This window comes from Triticum urartu, chromosome 2A, assembly GCF_056163025.1.
Source record: "Triticum urartu cultivar PI428250 chromosome 2A, HENAU_Tu73, whole genome shotgun sequence".
Taxonomy (NCBI): domain Eukaryota; kingdom Viridiplantae; phylum Streptophyta; class Magnoliopsida; order Poales; family Poaceae; genus Triticum; species Triticum urartu.
The window spans coordinates 64,507,941-64,514,423 of record NC_141874.1 but is presented as its reverse complement, the minus strand read 5'-3'; the positions used below and the strand labels follow the sequence as shown (position 1 = coordinate 64,514,423).

Here is a 6,483-nt window from a genome sequence, read left to right as displayed (position 1 = left end):
TTCTTCACCTCGGTTGCTTGGACCTCCGATCATCCAAACACTTTGGTTTTGCCTCTTGCGTGATCGACATCAGATCATGTCCCTTGTGTTGTCACAATTGCCACGGCCATCCCCAAGGCTAGAGTTTTTCGCTTTGAAAATTACTGGGTTGACTTACCTGGCTTTCATGAGTGTGTTGCACAGGTTTGGGACAGCACGACACGTAAACCTAGAACTTCTGTAACGATATCTGCTAAGTTCAAAGCACTCAGACATGCATTAAAACAATGGCATTTAAAGCTCTCCACAGTTAAGGCGCTAATCTCTGATTGTAACAAAGTTATTTTGTACTTTGATGAGCTGGAGGAGATTCGGCCATTAAGTTGGCCTGAATTCAATTTCAGACGAATAGTTAAGTTGCATCTGCAAGATATTTTACACTGGCAATATGTTTATTGGAAACAACGCCGCACGATCCGAAGCATTAAGGTTGGGGAAGAAAATTCTAAATTTTTCCACGCTATGGCCATCGAAAGATATCGAAGGAATACGATTTCTTCAATCAAGAATTCGGCGGGTGAGGTGGTCTCTGATCACCAAATGTTGGCGGGCATGTTTTGGTCTGATTTCAATCAACGCATGGGCCATGCAAAAGGAATACAAATGGGTTTTGATCTGCCCAATTTAATTCAGAGAGTTGACGGTCTGGAAGATCTGTCTTTGCCATTCACGGATTCTGAGGTTGATGCTGTAATTAAGAACATGCCATGCGACCGTGCTCCGGGCCCGGATGGCTTTACTGGTCTGTTCTTAAAGAGGTGCTGGTCTATTCTCAAGGAGGATTTTATGCAACTTGTCAATGAATTTTATGAGGGGAGGTGTAATTTGGAATGTCTCAACAATTCCTTAATCACCTTGGTCCCCAAGAAGCTAAGTCCAGAAGTGGTTGGTGATTTCAGGCCGATCTCCTTGACAAACACGTGTTTAAAGTTCCTGACTAAGCTGCTAGCCAATCGCCTACAAAAAGTGATTCTGAGATGCATACACCGCAACCAATACGGTTTTCTTCGTTGCCGATCTATACAAGACTGTCTAGCCTGGTGTTTCGAATATATTCATCAATGCAAAGCATCTAAACGACCCATCCTCCTCCTCAAGCTTGATTTCACTAAGGCCTTTGATACACTTGAGCATGAGGCCATCCTCCGAATCCTACAATGCAAGGGTTTTGATGCTTGTTGGACTGGCTGGATTAATAGCATTTTGTCCACAGGTTCTTCTTCTGTCCTCTTAAATGGTGTGCCGGGTAATCATTTTGTTTGCAGATCGGGTGTATGCCAAGGAGACCCGCTATGTCCGCTATTATTTGTCATTGCAGTGGATTTGCTTCAGTCTGTAGTCAATGAGATGTGCTCAAGAGGCATTCTCACTTTACCAATCCCAACAAACTCCAATGACTACCCGATCGTACAATATGCCGATGACACACTTATTGTTTTGCCTGCTATTGATGACCAGCTGATCGCTTTTAAGGAGATGCTCACTACCTTTGCAACATCAACTGGTTTACGAGTCAACTTCAGTAAGTCATATCTTATTCCAATCAATATGAATGATGAAGAGGGCGCTCGGGTCGCCAACCTACTAGGCTGTGATGTAGGATCTATGCCTTTCACATACCAAGGGCTACCTATGGGCACTTCTAGACCCACGATCTATGATTTGCTGCCACTTGTGGATCGTATTGAGTGAAGGCTGTCTGCTTCCTCGTGTTTGCTAAATCAAGGCAGTCGGCTGCAACTGCTACAGTCAGTACTTTGTTCAATGCCAATCTACTTCCTGTGCACATTATCTCTCCCTAAGGGCATCTTGCAACAGATTGAGAGAATCATGCGTCAATGTCTGTGGAGATGCAACACAGATAATCCTCGACAATCCTTAGCTGCTTGGGATCGGGTCTGTAGACCTAAGAAGTGTGGTGGTTTGGGTGTGCTAAATTTGGGTCTCCAAAACGAAGCCTTGTTACTCAAGCATCTTTTCAAGTTTTTTAATAGAATGGACGTGCCTTGGGTCACATTAATTTGGCACACTTATTATGCTGCTTCGCCGCCACAGGTTACACAAAGTTGTGGCTCTTTTTAGTGGAGGGATGTCATGAGATTGTACACCAACTTCTGCAAGTTAGCCGTCCCACAAGTGCATGCTGGCAACACGGTGGTATTCTGGCTTGATCGATGGCAGCTGGGAAATAATGCGGTACTTTTGTGCGAGAAATTCCCTAGGCTCCATTCTTTTGTCATTAATGACACAATCACTGTCAGAGAGTTTTTGGAGCTTCCAGAGATCTCGGAGCACTTTCATCTGCCTCTATCGCAAGAGGCATATACTGAACTAACTCAGCTCCAAGACTTGCTCACTTTAGTCAACTTGAATGAGGAGGGTAAGGACATATGGAAGTGGCCTTCCAAATCTGGGGAGTTCAAATCAAAGATATATTATGAGTCTTGCTTCTCACATTTGGTGGTTGATCCCATCTTCAAATGGATTTGGAAGTGTGCCTGCACGCTAAAGTTTAAAGTGTTTGGATGGCTTCTTTTAATGGACCGTTTAAACACTAGGGATATGATGCAACGCAGGAACTGGATCATCCAGGATGATACGTATGTTCTTTGCCTCTCTGCTACACATGAGGATCGTGCACACCTTTTCTTTGCCTGCAACTTCAGCCAGAGGGTTTGGAATTACCTTGGGATTTCTTGGAATGCTCAACGCAACCAGAATACATATGAAATGGCTCTTGCTGCTAGGAGGGACTTTGGTTATCCTTTCTTCACTGAGGTGGTTTTTACTGCTACTTGGAACATCTGGATTCAAAGGAATGGGAAAATCTTTAGAAATGAGAGACCTACCTTCATTTCTTGGAGGAGGAACTTCATACATGATATTTCCTTATTACCTCATAGAATCAAATGTAAATATAGGGATAGTCTAGTTTCCTGGATAGCCTCTCTCTCATTGATCTCTTGTAAGTATTACTTTCTTTGCTTCTAGTTTCTCTGTAATTATGTAGACCTTTTTTTATCTAATAAAACACTGTGAGGCTGTTGCCTTGCAGTACATAGTCAAAAAAATGGGATGCCGACTCCTTATTTTTTTCCCGTAAGACCAAGGTACGCGCCATCTTTATATATATATACATAACATTGTTCCTGACCAGTAGTAGATCTTCCTTGACCGTTGGTAGCAATGGGTACCAACAATGTTTCGAGTGACAACACACGCTGCTTCTTGCTGGGTCCGTAACAATGTACCACTTTCATGAAACCACATTCTACCAACCCTGCGTAACAATGTTTTCCCTTTGTTGTGGAACAATGTTTCCCGTGGTGCGAGGGCAGGCTCGGTAACAATGCTTTTTGCACTGCGTCCGTAACAATGTTAGCAACGATGGCCCACGATGCACGGAAAACATTGTTGCTGGTCCTGCATGAACAAAGGAACATTGTTACGGTTCCAGCGCAACAATAGAAACATTGTTATGGAGGGTCGGTGGAAATGTTTTCAGTTTGTGGGCGTGCAAAGGGTGCACAGTCAGTAACGATGCTGTTCCCGCCCGTAACAATGTTATAAATGACAGCAAACACAGCTTCTTTGCGCTGTGTCACTTGGATGAAGGCAACGCTGATGACCAAAACATTGTTGCCACTCCCCCGTATTGTGATGATCCATCGATCTTGCCATGCACAAGATGTCGTGTGATCAGACCATGATGGGTGCTTCAGAAAACATCCACACAATATTTTTTATAGAAGCTTTTCTGTCATCAACATCCGTCAACAAGGGAACATCACGGTTTATATTGGAAGATGGCAGTCACACCATCATCACCAACTCGGTTTTTTATAAGAGTAGAGAAATTTGAACTAAAACCATGACGAGTAATTTGGAACGGAGGGAGTAAATGATACTTTCCATTGTAACAAGATCATGACACTATCCACTATGGAGGTAGTAACATTATGAGTAGCGAAATAAAGCACCGATCATCAGTAACATTGTTCCTGGCCTGTGGATCTTCCTTAAAAGAGCTTATAAGATTTATAAACAAAAGTATATGATTTGCAACGTAACTCACAAATGGTACCTAATCCAAATGTTCCCTTGTTGACGCTGGTCCCGGTTCTGGCTTTGGTCCGTAACGTTGTTTTACGACCAGGACTACGTAAATAAGCTGGGTCATAACAATGTTTTCCGTTCGCAGGGCATGGTCGGTAATTATGGTTTCCTTCTACTAGGCCAGATGGGATCATAACAATGTTTCCCTTGTAGACGCAACTCACAAATGGTAAACTCTTCAGCGGATTTAAAGCTTTTCATAAGAAATTATTTAAGTTTATGAATATATTATTGTTTCATGATGTCATGCATAACGAGCTCCCAGTAAAGAAGTTTTTAAGGAATAAGGCCTTGATAAGTATTCAATGGATACTTGTTCATTGATACCAATTCCGAGCTAAACCCAATAAACATCGGGGGAGTATGCCGATACGGGGGAGCAATTCCTTAGTTCAGTCATAATAAGTCTTTGTAGATATTTCAAATGGACTACACCATATGGATGTATATAGACATATTTTAGAGTGTAGATCCACTCATTTTGCTCTGTATGTAGTCCCTTGTTGGAATCTCAAAAAGACTTGTATTTGGGAACCGGGGAGTATATCCTGCCTGGTGGCTGTTTATCCTTTTCGGAAATGAAATTGGGGAAACCCTTAATTCAGAAATATCTAATAATATATGTGAGTATTTGTCGCTCAAAACTAAAACCACTACAAGCATCATGGAACGTAGGGAGTATATGCTCTCTAATTCATGATGATGAATTGGAGAGCATATACTCAGGCACTCTATTAGCAAGACATCCCTTTTCTCCACAACAAAAGGAAGTAGTGGGGTGAATGAAAATTTTCCCTTCGATATTGGATTCCTCCGCTGCAACCAACGGGCCATTGTAAATGAGACAGCAAAATGAACCAAGAATTGTTCATCCCATAGTAGGTAGCAGGACTTGTAGCTTTGAGAATACACCTGGCGTACAAATGGTGCTAACAGTAAGATCCTCCACTTCAACCGATGAGCCAGCTAGTCGGACATCTCAACGAACCCTGTCATGAACAAATTTGCTGATCTATGCCATAATTGATGCTCAGCTCCCGCATAGGTGGGATGACATCCATGGCAAACACCATCAGGTGAGTGCATGACTGATTTTCCCCTGCACGGATAACAAACTGGACAAAGGCATTGGGGACGCAGCTGTGGCTAATGTAGCTGGCAAAATTCCTCCGACGAGACACATCGAGTATATAGCCTGGCTCTTGGAAATGGGGGAACTGAGGCAGAAGAACTGATTCACATACAGTATCGGGAAGCACAGCTTGGGGAACTTCGATGTGGACGTACTCCTTGTCTTCTGGAAGTGCATCAGAGGCATATCCCCACTCTCTCCACCTCTTGGGAAACCTCTTTGGATCAAGGATGCAGCCCTCATCCATGGTGACATCGCCAGTGACCACGTCTCTGCTGTACTCGCATACAAAAGCGCCTGGCTGTATCAAGTCCAGTGTCCTGACACCCCAATCCGTCTGCATGGACCTGAACACCTCCAGCCGGTGCTCCATCCCAACTTGGGTCGACCTGTTGAAGCAGCTCCTCATGGTGCAACCACAAAGAGCACCAACTCGTACACTACTGGTCTTCCCCTGATGAGGGTGCCATCCTCATTATACACCGCACCTCCACCATTTTTCCTCAAGCAGCTGCAGTCCGACCCACACACCACACAACGGCAGCCCTAATACAGCTTTACCGGTGGAGGCACGAGGGATAATGGAAATTTTGGGTGGGAAATGTAGTCGAAGTCAAGGAGAGACCTGTCTTCATCCACGTCATTGAAAACGGGGACAGAGAACGCCTCGTTGCCCTTTGAAAGGTCCGGCGAGATGTAGCCGTGCGGGAGGACTTGGTTGACGATCTTGTCTTTCATGTCCTTGGCCAAACACCAGCTCATGCTGCCGAGCTGCTCCTGGCCAGCATTCTATACAAAATCTTTTGTGGATGTTTTCTGAAGATCACGACGAACTGGGAGTTGTAGATTGGAAGTTTGTCCGTTCAGATCTTCCACGCCCTAACTTGGCAGAGGCCTTAGCAGCGGCGGGGCCTTCTTTGTTCCCTCGCGGTCGGGAACCATGCTGTTCCTTTAGCTGGGCCATGGATGGTGACAACAGGATCCCTAACAATGTCTTTCGGGTAGCCGACGGTGGACGCAGCAAACTCCAATTCGGGAATCGTAACTTTGTTTAGAAGGTCCGGTTCTGCCTTCACAGCCTACGCTTAAATACATCCCAAACCCGTAACATTATTCCTGGCGAGTGTATCTTCCTTAATAAAAGAGCTTATAAGACTTATATAAACAAAACTATATGGTTAGAAAACGTAACTCAC

At 44.2% G+C, this 6,483-nt stretch overlaps 1 pseudogene; it reads right to left on the bottom strand.

Moving 5' to 3' along the window:
• Positions 1-5,147: 5,147 nt before the first annotated feature.
• On the bottom strand, positions 5,148-6,064 carry LOC147983780 (histone-lysine N-methyltransferase family member SUVH9-like; annotated as a pseudogene).
• Between the last annotated feature and the right edge of the window lie 419 nt (positions 6,065-6,483).